The sequence below is a fragment of the Orbicella faveolata genome, unplaced genomic scaffold (genome assembly GCF_042242905.1).
Source record: "Orbicella faveolata isolate gen_17 unplaced genomic scaffold, um_ofav_v1 contig_3, whole genome shotgun sequence".
Taxonomy (NCBI): domain Eukaryota; kingdom Metazoa; phylum Cnidaria; class Anthozoa; order Scleractinia; family Merulinidae; genus Orbicella; species Orbicella faveolata.
This window is the reverse complement of record NW_028301558.1, coordinates 7,970,709-7,991,144: the sequence shown is the minus strand read 5'-3', so window position 1 is coordinate 7,991,144 and position 20,436 is coordinate 7,970,709. Positions and strand designations below refer to the sequence as shown.

The following is a 20,436-nucleotide window of genomic DNA, read 5'->3' as shown; positions in this document are numbered from 1 at the left end:
GTTCAAGAAGTGCTTGGAACAGAAAAGCAATCCTTCGAGCTTAGAGGTACGATACGTTTCTCTTATTCTTTTGCTCCTGCGACTAATATCTCAATATATAGTTTTTCAATATTCCAACAACAACAAAAAAACGGTACCTCAAGCCTCTTTGCAAATAAGGCATTTAAGAGTGCCTGCCTGTAAAAATCAGAAAAATTCTTAATTTCGCGGCAAGGGTCGAAAATTCGATTTCGCTCATATTTTCATGGTAGATAGGCTAGGGCATGACAAAAACTACTGGATAGTTTTTTTTGGCAAAAAATCCTTTTCTTTCAAAGAAATATGCAAATTACCAACTTCCGTTAAAATCGTCATTTGACGTACCATTTTATTAAGCAAGTTTGAGAGCCTCGCATGCAAAACCACATCATTCTTCCGTCTTTAAAACACTCCAATATTTTTGTGCAATGTTTAAATGTGTACTGGGTTGATTCTGGGGAAAGTTGCGTTGTCGTTTTGGGTGCAAAATAATTAAATTTCGAAGACATGTATTTCATTCACTTAAAAGTACTTCGTGAATATAATTAATTTTCACCGTGTGCGAAACCTTCAAATGGATCAAGCTTCTGGTGGTTGAATCGCAGAAGGATGGTCTACAGATTCCTGTAAAAATTTCTTTGGGCAAATGATTGTGAGCGACGCGAGAGCTTTTCAAAGTACGTCAAAAATGCAAACATTTGACCATCCGTCGTCAAATTTCAATTTACGGGTTAGACATATTTTAGCGTGCGCCACATGACTTGACCTATGTTAAGTTGAAAAAGACTCAGAGCTGATAATTTCGAAATGTTCTAACCTCATTTGCTGTAAAAGGCAGGTCCAAAGCCGATTTGACGTGTTTCTCTCACCATTCGTCGCACATAAAGCAGAAGTTTGCTTTTGTTTACATAACGTCCGATGTACATCGCCAACTGTCAACTTATTTAACGGTCGAATACCATGAATCTGTGACCCTCTTTCGACACATATGATCACCACTGCATCTAAGTCAAAAACGGCTAAGTCATTTGTAGATAGTTGCTTGCTTTGCACTACACCAAACTATTACGTTTGATCATCATGGTTTGATGGCTTGAATCCTTGCTTGCAGCGGTTCCTTGTTCGTCACGCAATGCTGTCATCCCATTTTAGGGGGTAGGGGTAGGACAATTTCTATCCTAATACGTAAGGCTCCGTAAGGCTTGGAATCACTGGGAGCACACAATCGTGTTGAGTAGGAAGAGATTGAATTAAGAAATGAAAAGAATGAATAGTTTACCATTGCCCTGTTGTTATCTTTTACTCGACCACCGCTACCTACATGCCCTGCGTAATACTGTAACGCTAAACTCATACCTAGGTCTTTTCGCGCGATGCAATTATTTTTGGTTTATACATGTAATACAGTGGGCTACCCCCGGGGAAATGGGTGGTGACCGCTTAATGGGGCTAGCCGCTCAAATAGAGATTGGTGTACCTTGAATATTTAATTTTTCACTCTCGGGCTATAAATTTCTTGGCGAACATGGAGTCAATTCAAGATAATCATGATAGACGTGTGTTTGAATTATCACTCGTCATGCACTTCAGTTTCAGACTCTTATCTGCCATCGCCCTTTCCAAAACAAAGTTCTTAAAGTTTGGGTGGCCGCTTAATAGGGGTAAAGACAATAATGAAACCCTTATCGGAATGACCAAATGGTGGCCGCGGAGGTAACTGGTCAATAGGTGTTTTATTTACAATATTTTACTGAGGATAATTTTGGACTGTATTAACAACAGTCCACTATTTTCTGTTAGATACCAATGCCTCGCCAGCAAGCAAACAAAATACGCCAAATAAAATGGCATGGCCAGGGCTATTTACTCACGTAATTACCAATTAAATTTAATCTTTTTTTCTCACGAATTAGACCCGTTGTGATTTCCTATTTTTATTTCAGGTAGTTCTTGCTTCATTGATCTATAATTTGTTTGTGGCGATTTTCTTAAAATTCTAGTGAGTACAGGCACTAGCTTTATCAGTTGTTGTCTGAAACGTCAGAACGTACAACAAACGTGATTTGGACCGACGCCACGTACACTATAGAACACGATTACATAAATATACACATATTATTATATATATGAACAAACAGATGAAAAATGATTAAATTGTTTCAGTTATCCTGAGAGTACTCTATACAAAATAGATTATAATGTGCAGCGTATGCCGTGACAGCATTGCGTGACGAACAAATAACGGCTGTAAGATTGTGCTGCGCCGACACGCTTATCAACAATGGTCAGCAATCGATCAAACGCAATATTTTGGCGAAGCGTAAAGCAAGCAACTATCTACAAATGACTCAGCCGTTTTAGACTTAGATGCAGTGATGTTCATAAGCGCAGAAACATGGTGAAAAATTAAATATTCAAGGTACACCAATCTCTATTTGAGCGGCTAGCCCCATGAAGCGGTCACCACCCATTTCCCCAGGGGTAGCCCACTGTATTACATGTATAAACCAAAAATAATTGCGTAGCGCGAAAAGACCTAGGTATGAGTTTAGCGTTACAGTATTACGCAGGGCATGTAGGTAGCGGTGGTCGAGTAAAAGATAACAACAGGGGCAATGGTAAACTATTCATTCTTTTCATTTCTTAATTCAATCTCTTCCTACTCAACACGATTGTGTGCTCCCAGTGATTCCAAGCCTTACGGAGCCTTACGCATTAGGATAGAAATTGTCCTACCCCTACCCCCTAAAATGGGATGACAGCATTGCGTGACGAACAAGGAACCGCTGCAAGTAAGGATTCAAGCCATCAAACCATGATGATCAAACGTAATAGTTTGGTGTAGTGCAAAGCAAGCAACTATCTACAAATGACTTAACCGTTTTTGACTTAGATGCAGTGGTGATCATATGTGTCGAAAGAGGGTCACAGATTCATGGTATTCGACCGTTAAATAAGTTGACAGTTGGCGATGTACATCGGACGTTGTGTAAACAAAAGCAAACTTTTGCTTTATGTGCGACGAATGGTGAGAGAAACACCTTCCCTTTTACAGCAAATGAGGTTAGAACATTTCAAAATTATCAGTTCTGAGTCTATTTCAACTTAACATAGGTCAAGTCATGTGGCGCATGCTAAAGTATATGTCTAACCCGTAAATTGAAATTTGACGACGGATGGTCAAATGTTTGCATTTTTGACGTACTTTGAAAAGCTCTCGCGTCGCTCACAATCATTTGCCCAAAGAAATTTTTACAGGAATCTGTAGACCATCCTTCTGCGATTCAACCACCAGAAGCTTGATCCATTTGAAGGTTTCGCACACGGTGAAAATTAATTATATTCACGAAGTACTTTTAAGTGAATGAAATATATGTCTTCGAAATTTAATTATTTTGCACCCAAAACGACAACGCAACTTTCCCTAGAATCAACCCAGTACACATTTAAACATTGCACAAAAATACTGGAGTGTTTTAAAGACGGAAGAATGATGTGGTTTTGCATGCGAGGCTCTCAAACTTGCTTAATAAAATGGTGCATCAAATGACGATCCTAACGGAATTTGGTAATTTGCATATTTCTTTGAAATAAAAGGATATTTTGCCAAAAAAACTATCCAGTAGTTTTTGTCATGCCCTAGCCTATCTACCATGAAAATATGAGCGAAATCGAATTTTCGACCCTTGCCGAGTTATTTTCCATTTTTATGGACAGGGACTCTTAAATTTTGTGGAAACTCTAAAATCTATAAAAAAAATTTTCGATGCCATTCTAAAATTTAAAAAGAAATAAGTCTTTTGTGAAATCCTTTCTCTATAGTTTGGATGGCTTTATACATATCTCCATTTGACCAGAATTTTTCAAATAATAAAAAGGTGCTATTACCAGTGACAATATTGAGCAAACTTTGGAACGACCTGAAGGCGATTTTTTTCGACAACCAAGTCAAAATCGTCTGTGTTGACAAGCAGAAGAAAAGAAGAGTTCTTAATTCAAATTATTTAATTAAAAGTAAAAGAAAGCAATTACTCTTGAAATGCCAGGACACTTAAGGCTTCATTAATCTAAAAACAATTAATTGTATCGCTTTCAGTGTTAAATATACAGTGAAAATAGTGAAACAGGATTTTGTCGACGGAGAGATTGCAGCTAAAAGTTAGTTTTAGTGAAGCTACGGCTGAGATCACATTTCGTCCGGTTACGTTTATAAATATTTATTAGACCCGTGCTATGGCAATTTACAATTTTTAACTCGTTTGTAAAACTTCGCCAATTTGTTATATTAATTTAGAGGCTTTAAATATACGAATGATAATTCATTGATATCAGTAAGATAGATGCAAAAGTCCTCGACTACTGGCTAATGTGGCTTTATATTCTCAGATGTGAGCTAGACACGATTCTAGACAAGAGATATTGAAAGATGGTTGCCGAAAAAATGTTTGCTTTAAATCATGACTGCTTTTGTCATAGAATGCATGGATTAGCCGAATGCGCTTTCCTACAGAATTCGTGTTTACATAGTTACCTTGATCGAATTCTTAAAAAAAAAAAAGAAACAAAGAAGTCTCTCAGTTCTACATACATTTAGTAGAAAGATACCTTTCAATTTATTAGGTGTCACTTTTGCGAATGGTCTTTTTTATTTCAAACTTCTAACAAGCACAAACGGAAAACATATGCACAGCTGACGACATTCAATTAGCACAAGCGATTAATTTCTTCTCTACGTTAATTGCTTGAAGCCTAAATTTAAAAATAATACTATGTTAGTTGCCTTTGAATAGTATTGAGCAAGAAACCCCTCACGTTAATTAACTAACACCAGCGATTAACAGTATCCAATTTTGCCCAGCCATAGCCAGTTTAACTTATTATTGATTTATATCAAAGAAAGAGGGGAGGTTTCCTTCGAGGCAAATTGTTAAGAATTTCAAAAAAAAAAAAAAAATAATAAAACAACAACAACAAAGAATATTAATAATTTTATGACACATTGTCAGGTCAACGTTACGTATTAACACGCACTCACTGTGCCAATGAGTCTGCCTAATTTTATTATTTTTATCAAGATGAAAAGAGTTCTAAAAAAACCATGGCGGTATGTCGTGTGATGCGAAGCGGCGTTCTTCTTCTACTCGTCTTCGTGTTTACAAGGGATCTTTCTAATTCTAAATGTCTTACACCGTTGGTTAACCAAGAAGTCAATAGCTCTGGGTTGGCTGTTGGACAGGAGCTCTCTTCTTTCGTCGGTTTTAAGCAGCCCGTGAGAAAGAAAACTTCTAGTGGGCGCCATTTTGGATTTTCCCTCACTCCTGTCGCCAAGGTTCAGCTTGTCAGGCTTACAAGATCTGTTCTTCTTGCAAGTTTACTGCTTCAGTGCAATGATATCTCCGTGAATCCTGAACCTTCCACTAAAATAACCTGTCCTCGGTGTCTCAAGACGGTCAGAAGAAATCAGGCTTTTGGATTTTGCGTTTTATGCAAATCGCGCTTCCATTTAAAATGCCTGGATGCGAACTTTGAATCTGGCTCGACTTGTCATTTTTGCTCAGTTCCATCTTCTGCTGAGCAACAGTTCGATGACAGTCTAAACGATAGCTTTGTTGTACCAGCAACATCTGATGCTACTCTAAAGTTGCGTGGTCTTAAGTTCATCTATCAAAACATCAGAAGCTTGAGGAAGAAGTTAAATGAACTTCGTGTTTTCATAACGCAAAGTCCACGAATTCACATCATAGCTTTAACTGAGACATGGCTCAACAGTAACATTTCGGATGCAGAAGTGTCATTGCCTGGCTTTACACTTTTTAGAAGAGATAGATTGGTGAGGAAAGGAGGCGGTGTAGCAGTGTTCGTCAGTGAGTCAATTAATGCTGTGCGCCGATCTGACCTCGAAATTGATGAATCTGTTTGGATTGAGATTTTTCTGCCTAAATCTAAAAGCATACTGTTTGGAACATTTTATCGGCCACCTTCAGAGTCAGACAGCCAGCCTGACGTAGATTATTTGGCTCGCGTTTACAACAGCCTGGACTCTGCCGCGGCTGAGGGAAAAGAAATTGTTGTAAACGGGGACTTCAACTGTGATTATTTGCCTAAGAAACCAAGCTCTGAAACCAAAAAGTTGAAAGAGATTTTTAAAACCTTTGGTTTAACACAGTTGATTAATGAACCAACACGGTCTACGTCAACCACCGCTACACTTATTGACCTGTTTGCCACCACAAATCCACGAAACATTTCTCGAGCCGTAGTTGCTGAATCCTGTCTGAGTGATCATGATATGCTAATTTCAGTTCGAAAGATAAATAACTTCAAAGAACAACCTCGTGTGATAAAGTGCAGGAATTATGCTAAATATGATCCAACTAATTTCTGCAGTGATTTGAAGAAAATCCCCTGGGATGATGTGTTGAGTTCGACTAACGTCGAAGAAGCCTGGTCTTTGTGGAAATGCAACTTTACGGCTGAATGTGACAAACATGCTCCACTAATCGACAAAAAAGTTAGAGGACGTAATTGTCCATGGCTTACGCTGGAAATCAAACAGATGATGAGAGCTCGGGATGCCAGTCTCAAGAAATATCGTAGATCAAAATTAGACATTAAAATTTGGCCGCATATCGATTACTCCGAAAGAAAGTCAGTGCAAGGATTAAACGTGCTAAGGAAAGCTATAGTAGATCACTACTTGAAGAGAACAGCGGCGATTCTGAATCTTTCTGGAGGTCTGTGAAGAAAATAATGCCGGACGCGAAACAGAAATCTATTCCGACCTGTATCGAGGCAGATGACAAGATTGTTACTGATAAACAAAGCATTTCAGAATTGTTTAACACTTACTTTACATCTGTTGTGAACAAGTTATTTGAATCATGCCGGTATGCAAGACCAGTTTTTAATTCTACAACCGAGGAGCTGTTTACAAAGATCAACTCAGTTGGCCGTTACCTTCCCTACAGATAAAATTCGTGGTCATATGGACAAAGGGCTATTGACGGGTGCGGTGTTTATTGACCTGAAAAAGGCTTTCGATACTGTTCCTCATGACGGTCTTTTAAACAAGTTGTACACATATGGAATTCAAGACCAGCCTCTCTCGTGGTTTGAGAGCTATCTCACTAACAGGACTCAGAGAGTGTCCATTGAAAATCACCTTTCTTCTGCCGCCAACATCAGTAGCGGAGTACCTCAAGGTTCCGTGTTAGGGCCTCTCTTGTTTATTCTTTACATAAACGATCTTCCCCTGGCCGTTGGTCTGTCTAGTGTTATGTTATATGCCGACGACACCGTTATTTTTACTGCTGCTTCAAACATTGACCAACTACAGCTGAACTTAAGTCTTGATCTCAATAACGTCTCTAACTGGTTAACAGCGAACGGTCTTTTCCTCAACCTAAAAAAAACTGAGTATGTTTTATTTGGAACTCGGCAGAGGCTAGTCAGATCTGAATCTCATAGTCCGCTTTGCATGGAAGGAAAGGAAGTCAACCAAGTAAAGTCGTTCAAGTACCTAGGAGTCTTGCTAGATGAGTGTTTATCTTTCAACGATCACATAAGCTATTTAAGGTCAAAAGTTGCCAGCAGACTTGGCCTCCTGTCACGATTACGAGGTTGTTTAACCACGGAAGCAGCAAATAAGATCTATTTGCCCACGGTGCTACCGATATTAAGCTATTGTGATACGTGCTTTTGCCCTCTGGGAAGCACTAACAGAAAGACTCTTGAACGCCTGCAACGACGAGCTGCGAAAATCGTATACGGTTTTAAACCTGACATAGCCACGGAAACAATACTCGAGAACCTACGCTGGTCGCCTCTTACAAAAACCATGGAAAAGCACTGTGCACTGGTAGTTAACAAGTGCTTGGTCGGAGAAGTTCCTCTATACTTTAAAGACTATTTCCTGTTACGCTGCCAGAGCGACAACCAACATGTTTTTAACAGATGCACTAGATCGTCAATCACTGACATTATACTTCCCAAATTTCATCTAGATGTCGCTAAAAAGTCTTTTTATTATCATGGTGCATGCACATTTAATAGCCTTCCAACGAACATAAAGATTTTACCACCTAAGGAACGTTTCAAGGCTATCTCCGATTTTTTTTCTTAGGTTATTTTTTAGAACATTTTCAATTTGATATCCAATTTTTATGAGAACGCTATTACCTTTTTAAGCTTTTTCATTTTTTAAACATTTCAGCGTATCTTTTAAAGTAGTTAGTTTTTTATAGATATATATTATTTATACATGCTCTTTTTATTTTACGTTATACAGGGCCCTCGTTGATACCAGTCCTGCGACTGAAGGGGTCACCCTGTTTAAATATCGATTATTATTATTATTATTATTAGATGCGTAAAAAACTAATGACATGAACGTGTTAAGTGCATGACCATTGGAAATAGTATCGAAACTAGTAATATTCATTCAGCGGGCACAAGATATAGCGGAAATATTAGAATGAAACACTTACGGCCATATATATTGCTAGAGGCGACCAACGTTGTTGCTAATTATCAGCATATGGAACACTTTCATGTATTGTCTCAAGATTCATTATTGTGGTGAACACATGCTCAGTTTCGGCAAATGAACGAGAAAGAGGGGAAAACAGATTTGATTTGCGCCCAACTCACAGACCTGTTAACATTTTATTAGAACTTAGGTCCAGTGCAAAATTTCATCAGAATTTTGATGTTTGATATTTGTTTGAGAAATATATCGTTTCGATTCTTTAATTTACGCAACGTGCACTAAAATTAATCTATAGTAACTATAATTTCAGAAATGGAAATGTTCTTTTGGTTAACAATAGAGCCCTTACCATAGAAATTTTCGAAGTTATTCCCGAAAAGATTCGCTTTCACAAACAGTTTTGTGTAAAGTAAATATCGTTGATTGAATGAACAACAGTAGTGTGCATAACATGTTTGCGTAAGACTATTTTTCTTTTTGACAAACAAGTCAAGATCGTCAGTAACATAACCAAAGAGGTCTTAACTCAAACCTTCAGAAAAACAAAACTGATAATTGTCCTTTTCTAAGTCTTGAAGGACAAGATTCTTGATCGACGAATCGCTAAGGGTAAAAAGTTTAGAAAACACTCCAAGGTCCATTCGACTAACACTCCGCACAGTCTTCACTATGAGAAAAAAGGTGATATCAGTTTAATGCAACGTAACAGGAAATTAAAATCCCACTTTTTTCTTATTGGACAAAGAGAGGAAATTTGTCGTGAGTAAGAGATTCAATTAATTTTCGCGGCATTTCCACTGAGATAAGAAACACGAATCCGATTTTAGTAGAAGCTAGTAGACGACTTGAAGTACAGCTTTCAGAGAGTTTGAATGTCCCCGCTATTAAATTAAAATAGCAGCACTTGACCAAAGTTCCAATTCAAATTTGTAAAAAGAAAGAAAACGTTTTAATGTTGGAAAATCCCGCTATAATTTTTTAACACGGAGAATAACGTCTCTTTTGTAGATTTTGCCTCTTACATACCGTTATCCCCACCTAAATGTGCACTGATCTGGTCTTTGTAAACGTTTTTCCGTAGCGAGATCGTAACGAACTAAGAAAATAATGGCCTTCATTTCACATAATGTCTCTGTGATGTCCTTATTGTCCCTGTCTGCGATAGTTTTGCTGATGTACCGTGCCGCAGCAAATAACAAAACCACTCAACCGTCGTATAAAATGGTGAGTTATTGCGTTAGCTGACAAATTTTAATTTCTGGTAAGAGTAAAATGACATTTCGTTGCAAATTTTGATTTAACTTTGGACATTACAGATGCGTCCACGTTGCCCTATTTATAGCTTTCCAGTTGAGTTGCGCAAACACTCTGGGCTTTCCTTGAATATAAACTACAGTATTTCCCTTTCTCACTTTTAAAATTGTAAAAAATCACAACCAAAGCAAGGGGAAATGCAGGGACCTGATTCTAGTAGGAAGAAAAATTAAGAAGTATAAACATTATGGCTCCTGGTATAAACTTTAAAAGCAAGAAAAAGCCTGAGTAAAATTTAAGCCTCCATAGTGGAACAAAGGATTTTTTGATTAGTAAAAACCTGCACCAACAGATTTCGTATGATTTCTTGAATTGGCATATTCTTAATACCGTTGAATTTTAATATTTTTTAGTCGCAGCAATATCGCTAATTAAATATAAGGTAATGTTATTGTTAGTATAATTTTCAGAAGTGAATGTTTACCAATGTTCACTTTGCCTTTGGCGGATAATTGTTAAATGTAGTAAAGTACTGCTCCTTGAGAATTGACTCACTGTAACTAATTCAAATTACAAAAACTCTGTATACGAGTGACTGGTAAAAACAGCGTTAAAATTATGATTGTGAATCCCGAATAATTCATGACGTTTTTCTCATTCCAAACCAGCAGCCTCCTGCTTTCTGTTATGTTGGTATCCCTGGTATGCACGGAAAGGCCGGTTTTCCTGGGACACCAGGTCGTGACGGCCGTGATGGTCGTGAAGGAGTCAAAGGTGACCGAGGCAGCCCGGGAAAGACTGGACCCCAGGGACCTCCAGGAACTCCTGGTTTCAATGGAAAGAATGGTGCGAAAGGAGAACCTGGAGTCCAGGGCCTTCCCGGCGAAAAGGGGCAGAGCGGGGAGAGTGGAACAAGTGTAATCCCTGGGACTCCTGGTGTGATGGCTTACAAGAACTGGAAAGAGTGTGCATGGAAAAACTTAGATGATGGCAAAGACCAAGGCCTGATCAAGGTGAGTTTTTTGTTTTAGCATTAAAACAAGTTAGTTCTAACTGATCTTTGCGACTAAACTATAACATATGATTATATCTAGAAAATGAACTTAACGGAACAAAAATTACGATGAGAAGAGAGGATGTGATCATATCTTGCTTATGCTGATTATTTTGTTTTTACAGGAGTGTTTGTTCACCAAGAACGTCTCTGACACATCCCTCCATGTTTACTGGACTGGCGTTCTAAGAGTCTACAACTGTGACAACTGCTGCAAACGCTGGTATTTCACTTTCAACGGTGCAGAATTTTCAGGCCCCCATCCAATTGACAGTGTTATGTACGTGGGGAAAGGTACGTAGTGGTAAAAATATCCTTCGCGTTCGCCATATTGAGAGGCACTGTAACAACATCCACAAAGGCAATGTGCGCGTGGGATTCTGGTTTGGCAATTGTGCTAGTTATGGAAATGCTGACGCCAACACAGGCTGGAATTCAGTGTCCTGGATCTTTGTTGAAGAAGTTCCTAAACCTCAGGCTTAGATCTCGAAGAAAAACTTCCATTACTGCATAAGCACTTAAGATGGGACGGCTATAAATTGTTTAATTCTGTATAACGCGCGGTTTGTCTGATTGCTGGGTGCGATTTTAAACTATATTTTGACGCTGATGTTGTAGTTATTTAATAAATGACTTGAGGAATGGCAGGGATATTTTTGTGTTCTGTTGTTCTGGTTTTTTCTTTCTTTTTTTTTTTCTTTTCATTCTTTTTCTGTTTGTTCTCTCTTTTTCTGCGCTGTTATTTTTGTGATGTCTTGATCACAACAAAGCTAACAACAGACCGAGAAAAAGAAAAAAAAGAGAACAAGCTAAGTCAGTTTCATTGTTCTTCGAGTGAACTAAACAAGACAAAAGAAATGGGTCCTTGTGTGTGTGTGTGTTTTTTTTATGTTCATTTATTCTGAGTTTGAAGAGCGAAATACATTTCAAACTATCCGGCTCGGTTTACGGTTTTACACAGTTTTTATATATTTACTTTTTATTTTTTAGGTGATTTTAAGCGCGTTGGATGTGGATATAGAAGACGTGCTGTCTTCTTCTATGTTTTTCCCGTTATTCCAATACATTTCCGGCCTCAGTGGTTCAAATTTCACAGAGGAATAATGAGTAAAAAGACCCGTCTAAGCAAACAAAGGATCAAATTTATGACTGATTAGAAACCCGACAGTGCGTTTGATTGATATTGTAGTGAACCAGGAGAGATGAATAGTCAGAGAGTTAACCCGTATGCATATCAACCTTATTCCTAAGGTAATCCCGCTCAAGATATTTTTAGAAGCCACCTCCGATAAAGCGCCGAAGATGAGAGCAAAAATATTAGAGAGCGGCGCGCTCGAATAAGCGACGCATTCATTCACAACCCAGCGGCGCTTAATTGAAACATCATCATGAGTCTAACTAAAAACCACGGGCATACATACATACATACATACATACATACATACATACATACATACATACATACATACATACATACATACATACATACATACATACAACCTTTATTTGTAGGGCTCAGCCTGTGTTGGCGTCAGCATTTCCATAACTAGCACAATTGCCAAACCAGAATCCCACGCGCACATTGCCTTTGTGGATGTTGTTACAGTGCCTCTCAATATGGCGAACGCGAAGGATATTTTTACCACTACGTACCTTTCCCCACGTACATAACACCGTCAATTGGATGGGGGCCTGTATATTCGGGCAATAAAACTCAACCTTAGCCACCCTCGGAAAATCATTTCCTGGATGGATTACAATGTTTTTCAGTTCGAAGTGGCGTAATTTTCTTGATAACAACTGTTTGTTATCATCCACAAATGTTACAAATATTTGAAAGAGCAACGCCCTAAAATAAACGCTGCGATGTAACACTGAAATTATTAAGATCGCCGCGGCGCTCAAACTAGTAAACACGGTATATGAGTTACGTACGTAGTAAAAATGCGCCGAAACAACTACCGGGAACGTCAACGTTAAGGGTCGAGCTATTTCAACATTGTTGATAGCTAAATATTTAATCAAAGATGGCGATTTATAAAATGAAAAGATAAAGAAAATTTCCAAACATTAATAAGCCTACTCATGAGAGAGTTAAAGCAACGATGACGGCGACCTCGAGGACAACGCGTACTAAAAAGTTTATTTATAATTTACCGTCGAAATTTGCAATTGTCTAGATCTTCTTAATGTGCCTATTGGTCTCAGAACTTGCTCAAGCTAAATATGTAAAGCCAGCGTTTCACTCCAAATGAAAATAAGAAAAATTAGCCGTCGTTGTTCGCGTTCTCCAAAATACGCAACAGTTAGTCGTTTTACGTTTATTGTTGTGCAGAGGACGGCAAAGAAATGCACAGAGATTTATAACGGACGTGCACAGACATTGTTACTCATTTAACCTTTTTTTTTTTGGTTGCGTTCTCTTTGCCGTCGTGATTTGCTTAAGCTCTCTATTGACGTAGAAACCTCCGACGCCCACACTAATAATAAAGCCCTAAAACAAGACGGTTCGTATTGTGAAAGATTTCGGCAGATAAGCTGCAAAATTCATCGAGTATGCTCAAGCTAAGGATGTTAATATTAACAGCGGTTTTAACGGAGATAAGTTTCTTGTGTAGTACATCCGTGTGTACAATGAATTCAAAGCAATAAAGAGGTTTAAAATAGACTGCCATGTCATTGGATAAACTGATGATGAAGAACCGCCAATCATGTGAAAGCTATATTAGTTAATGGAATATAGACTTTTAACTTTCAGTCATGTTTTGACAAAAACCTGGCAACATGAAACATAGAAGCTTTGAAAAAAACGAAATGTCTTGCAACGCATCATCTTTAGCTCTTCAGTTTGTGACAGACTTGGCAATTGACTTTGAGAAATATCTTTATCGTAAAGGACTACATCGAGCACACATTTGTTACTGTCTCCTCTCTAGTACACTAATATTCGTGACTAACTACTTTCTGTTAAAGTGAGGTTTCCTAATGGCTATGAGTAAATGGAAAGTGCGGTCTTACTGATACGGCATGCTTCTGTTGAATGCAAGGGTTACTTTTACACCTTTTGCTGTTCATTTACATTCCTTTTTCAACAAAAGACTTTCAATAACAGAATTTGCATGAGCACTCACAATCAATTGCATTATTATACAACCATATCCATGAAGGTGACAATCTTTAGTGCGGTGAGACAAACATTACAGCCATAACAACATTTATTTTTGGTAGAGAGAATATGAAATTTGCTGAACAATTTATCCCTCAATTGCCTCACTATTGAGGCATCGTGGCAAATATGTTTGCATGAAACGATACCATTGTCCACATTTAGGCCCTGATGATCCTTTCGTTGTGTTCAAATGGATTCTATTTCTTCGTGGCATTTGTGGGGAAATCTAACTGTCACTTTATCACATGTATACTGTAGTGCGCCCTCTGAGTTGTACGCAAAGGTTCGTAAGAGGCTGAATTTATATCTGCAAGGGGAGGATTGTGAAAATACGCTTAAAAAAAGTTCATACGGTCCTAGTTCTATAATCAAATTTTCGAGGAAAATTGAGCGCGAGATCTCTGTTCTAAAGAATTACGCTAATGAGCTATTGTTTTCTCTTAACGTTAGGTGAAAACACGGTAATGTCTGTCTCAACGTACTAAAGATTGTCACCTTCACGGATATGGTTGTATAATAATGCAATTGATTGTGAGTGCTCATGCAAATTCTGTTATTGAAAGTCTTGTTGAAAAAGGATTGTCCAAAAGTGTAAATGATTGTCGTTTCGTAACAACGAATTTTTTTCGACAAAAATGAAAATACATTTACAGCCAATGAATGTCAAAGGAAGATATTGTTTATCTTTTGATGATTTTGAATGTTAATACCTATGCAAATGTTATTCTGGAACGTTCCTTACGCACAAATGAATGTTATATTGGTGATAATGAGAATATATTAACCATAATGAAACAAATTTGAACACAAATGAATGGATATTTTCTGTAAATAAACAGCAAAAGGTGTAATTTGTCAGTGACGTAAGACATTGACAGCGATATGAAATCATCAGCTGAAAGTAGCTACCGTGTATCACTTTCTTGTGGCCGGTTTTGTATGCAAGCCAAATGCGTGTACGGTCACCCAAAGTGTGAAGTGCAATGCAAACGAAGAGGAGGGTCTCAATGAGAGGGGGAGGGGTGGGGGGGGGGGTGTGTTGCCTTTGACGATTGATGGTTAAAAATAAGTGGTTTTGACAGTTGACGATTAAATTGTAGGTCATTTGATGGTTGACAGTCAATTTTTCGGAATGAAGTTTGTAACTCGAAATTAAAGCGTAAATCTGGCTGCAACTTTTGATTAAATGATAGAATTTTGCCCTTATTTGAATAATCCAGTTAGTTCAATAATTTGTGCAATAATAATTAGGTTTTTAGTCTTCAAATATTTGTCTAATTAGCGAAATCACTTCCCCTTTATTGGGAGTAGACGCATAAATCGCCTGTTCCCGAGACCAGGATTGAACGCCGTTTCAAATTTTACAAATTCTACGATCTTTCGTTTGAATTTCAAATTAATTTAACAAATTTTGCGATTTTTTTGTTAAACTCTACAAGATTTACAAAAATTCGCTGCCTCGACGATTTTTCGGTACGTTGTGGCGAAATTTACAATTTTATGCTTATCCACCCGATTTTTCACTAACTTCACAATTTTTTGTTAAATAATTGCCAAATTTGCGATTTTTTTTGCACCTCTTTGAAATACAAATTCCAACTAAGATGACATGTACAAGCATGTTTCTGTTCCCTCCGGAACGATAAAGCGGGATGAAAATATGCCATTACCGCACACATGTAACACACAAAAAAAGATAAGAAGCTGTATGTTTCTCTCGTTCTTAAAGCGTTTGTTGTTGACCGAGTATCGTAAAGCGGAGGCCTACTCTGGGACCTTAAGTCACCTAAAGTCGCCTAAAGTCGCCTAAAGTCGCTTTAAGTCGCAGGATGATTTACAACAGAAATGTGTGCTGTCCTAACGTTCTTTTTCCGCTAAATTATTTGTCTCCCTTTAAATATATAGAGCTGTAAAAGATTAACATTAGCTTAAACAACAACGTCAGGGAAGAAAGACTGAATTCGGAGAACAATTAGAATATTAAATTAAGTGCTTAAAAAAGAGAGAAAGAAATAAGAATAGTTTATTCTGTCACCGAGGTCACATGCATATGTTAGCTGAAGCCTCACGACTTGCTGTATTAGTTGCAAGAAAATTTATGTAATCAAAAAAAAAAATCAAATGTGTCATTCTTTGCACAGCTAATCAATGGATTCCACCTTGATTCTACGCTGTGATCCAGGTTGATTTTAAATTCCATCCAACTAAAAACATCTCATTTCTGGGACTAGATTAATGCTCTACCTGGTCTTTTAGGAGCAAATAGCACAAGCAGGGCCCTGGGAACAGCTGGTGACGTCATATACATGCTTTGGCACAACCTTCTTCTACCTCGAGATAGAGAGAGGACCATGGGAACGAGACTGGCTTTGGCAATGTCACACTTTAGTGTAAAGAATAAGTCTGGGTACTAAGCTGATGACCTCATCAGGATACGTAGATTGATAAACGATCTTAAAGTTAACCAAAGGTTCTGATTTTACTCTGCAGTATGAAAACAGCGCAACCATTCCTCAAAATACTACGGTCAATCGTCTATAGACAGATGAAAGGCAATGATGCGAAGGTAAGAGAAACTTAACCACTTTTTAATTTTGTAAAAAGGACAAAGGCACAGCAGGAACTTGTACATTAAGAAGTGACTTCACTTACTGAAGAGGATAACTTCCTGATTCATTAACACTTCGAGACTATTAGTTTCAAATGTGAAAATACACCAAAGTAAAACGAAAACTAACGAAAAATACAATTTCAGAAAAACTGTGAACATCTGCGAAGTGAAATACCACCGATCGTCTAATTGTCGAGGGCTTTGTTGGTTGGTGAGTCAAATGCTCAATCCTTAGTATACTAACACGGTAAGCTCTCGACAAAATTACATTTCTATAATTCCCGATAGCAACAGAGTCAAGATGTGCGCGGTAAAATGAATATTTGGATGTATTATAAAGCTGAAAATTGTGGGATTAGTAAGAATTTGCAGATGACTGATTAAAAGAACGTTTCGCTTAGGTGTCGTCTTAAACAAAGAAACATTGACTTAAGCAATTAAAATAACTGCTAAGTTTGAGAACATCGAAATTCACAAATGAAAGGAAACTCAACAAGTTTAAGACTCCCAACCGACGAGTACTTGTCTTAAATGAAAAATCCAACAAAAATTGACTGTAGGTACGTAAAACAACCGGTTAGTTTGAGAAGGCAATCAATATTTACAGATATTCACAAATCGTAAGGTAATCCGGCAAGTGTAAGTTAATTAGCAATTTCCTTAACTGATTAACAACAGTATACTCAATCAATGCTGTCCGGAAAGCTAACTCGAAAGAATAGTCTATTTTCCATCGCAAGGAAAGTCATCCCTGTACCAACACATCGAAAAAAGACCTTTTTTAGCTTTTACTAAGTGCTACAAATCGAGAAAAGGGCGCCGGCGTTCATAAAATAATTTGGTTCAAAATGGCCTATTCAGACGCGCATCGCCCCAGAGATGTCGTAGTACATGTTCACCGGGGGACGGGTGATCGGGTGTTTTGTTTCGTCGGTATAGATGAAATGGAAAATATGCGACTCAGATTATAAAACAACCTCAGCTCTCGGTGAAAATTTAACGATTTCGTGCTTTGTCGGTGATAATACTTGAGGCATTCAACCAGTCAGGATCAAAATTTTAATATAATTTTAATATGGTTTTATTCTATTATTTACGTATGCCGGTTAGAGATCGAGAATGAATTCGAATAATCCAGACTCAATAATCGATTTTAAAGTGTTATAACGGAGAAAAAGAAGAGTTAACTTTCTGATGATTCATCGAAACTGAATATTTGCATAACTCGGTATCTTGACTCAATTGTGCATTTTAATGCGACAGCGCGCTGCCCGCAGAATTGGAAAAAAAAAAAAGAAAATCACTCAAACGATAATTCGCTGAATTACAATTGCAAGGAAACATAAAGCCTGGTGAGGCTAATAGATTTGCCAGAGTCCTACTGACCAGTGATTTGTTTCGTAAAAAGAATCCGTGTATTTGCAGATACTTAAGAAACAGATAAAATATAAACATTGCAATAGTTAACTACGTTAAAATGAAATTATGAAAAAACTTGTTCAATGTATTCGATGACATGTTTAATAATGGAAATATAGAAAAACCTTTAAACAAAAAACCCCGTGAGACTAAACAATCCTCGCCACTGACTAAGATATTTGATTGTCTTGAAACGTCAAATTTTCTTTGATAAACTGTAAACTTTTTGGACACTTTATCACGAAGTCTTTCACATAATGCAGAGATGCTATTGTCAGTGACAATATTGAGCAAACTTTGGAACGACCTGAAGGCGAAATTTTTCGACAACCAAGTCAAAATCGTCTGTGTTGACAAGTAGAAGAAAGTAAGAGTTCTTAATTCAAATTCTTAATTAAAAGTAAAAGAAAGCAATTACTCTTGGAGTAACAGGATAGTTAGGGCTTTATTAATTTAAAAACCAATTAACTGTATCGCTTTCAGTTTTAAATATAAAGTGAAAATAATGAAACAGGAAGTTAGTTTCAGTAAAGCTACGACTGAAAACACACTTCCTCCGGTTACGTTTATAAATATTTATTCGTCCCAGGTCATGATAATTTATATTTCGGACTTATAATTTTTCCTTTCCGCTTCGCTTTTATCGTGGGATTATATTTTAAAAGAAGGATTTTATTTTGCGATATTTTTCTCCAGACATTTGCCTACTCTGCTGATGTGATTTTCACCCGCTTCATTTAGAATATTCTATCTCAATTTTAGGGAGCTACATGTACTATTCAGGCCGCACTTACAGAGTCAAGTAAATAAATAACTAGAAATCCAAAAGTTGTAGGTACTAAAAGAAAACAGATTTGTCAAGGCTCCAAATTTAAACTGGGGCACAGGGGCAAATCGCTACCAGATTTCGCTTGTTTGGCCCTCTATTATTCGGTTAGGGGGCCGCTGACTTTGCTACTGTTATATGAGATGAAAAAAATGTACATGTAACAGTAAGGTGCTCCGCTTATAACCTTAGGGGCACCACAATACTAGACCTTCCAAAAGTAACATCAACAACTTTCGGCTTAAAATCATGGAGATACGCTGCATCGAAATTGTGGAACGCTACTGGTACCGGACGAGTCTCGAAAGATACAAACGTAGACTACTTTTAAAAACAACTTAAAAGCATTAGATCTCACGGGACTCTGAGTGCGAAGTGGATCTATCCTTAATCAATTTTTACTACTTTTAATGTTCATATTTTCTTATATATTTTACTTTTGACTACACTGTTAATTCTTATATTCTAATATAGCTAGTTCTTAATCTTAATTCATTTAAATTTATATACCTTCATAAGGCACTTATAATTATTTTTTTCTGTTTTTTTTTTTTTTTTTCGTGGCGTACCTGTAAACTAGCTTTTTAGCTAAGCGTACCGACCACGTTAAATACATTGATTGATTGATTGATTGGTACTAAGTTGAGTCGCTCTCCATTCTCTTGCTTATAGAATTTTTGTGAGACTCTGACTGGAAGCATTAATTACATTGCAGTGGAAACGCTGTTTTGCAAAACTAGTGGAACTCGCTTGTAAAACTTAGCCAATTTGTTATATTAATTTACTAGAGGCTTTAAATATTCGAATGATAATTCATTGATATCAGTAAGATAGACGCAAAAGTCCTTGACTACTGGCTAACGTGGCTTTATATTCTCAGATGTGAGCTAGACAAGATTCTTCAACCTATCAAAAGTATACATGGAGATATCAAAAGATGGTTGCCGACAAAATGTTAGCTTTAAATTATAATTGCTTTTGTCAGAGAATGCATGGAGTAGTCGAATGCGCTTTTCAACAGAACTGGTGGTTATATCGCTACCGCGATTGCTATTAAAAAAAAAAAAACAAGAAACAAGGAAGTCTCTCATTCTACATGTACATTTAGTAGAAAAATACTTTTCAATTTATTAGGTGTCACTTTTGCGAATGGTCTTATTTCAAGGGAAGAGTGTTTCTAACAAGCACAAACGGAATACATATACACAGCCGACGAAATTCCATCAACACAAGCGGATAATTTCTTCTCTACATTAATTGATTGAAGCCTAAATTTAAAAATAATACTTATGTAATTTGGCTTTGAATAGTATTGAGCAAGAAACCCTTTACGTTAATTAACTAACACCAACGATTAACTGTGTCTTATTTTGCCCAGCCATAGCCAGTTTAACTTATCAGTGATGTATATCAGAGCAAATTGAGGTTTCCTTCCAAGCAAATTGTTAAGAATTTCAAAAAAGGAAAACAATATTTATGCCATTTTATGATACATTATCAAGTCAACGTTACGTATTAACACGCACTCACTGTGCGAATGATGTCTGCCAAATTTTATTATTTTTATCAAGATGAAAAAAGACGCGTAAAAAACTAA

The 20,436-nt window shown here is 37.2% G+C and overlaps 1 protein-coding gene and 1 pseudogene across 2 annotated transcripts in view; both read left to right on the top strand.

The window, feature by feature from the left end:
* LOC110061126 (uncharacterized) overlaps positions 1-20,436 on the top strand; it is a 60,812-nt gene continuing 40,376 nt past the window's right edge. The window contains exon 1 of the mRNA XM_089297772.1: positions 1-46. The gene's annotated coding sequence lies outside the window, so the exon portion shown is untranslated. The remainder of the gene's footprint in view (positions 47-20,436) is intronic.
* Positions 9,487-11,465, top strand: LOC110061089 (uncharacterized; annotated as a pseudogene). Its single transcript, XR_016209676.1, has 3 exons — positions 9,487-9,730; positions 10,432-10,773; positions 10,940-11,465. The product of XR_016209676.1 is annotated as an uncharacterized LOC110061089 (transcript).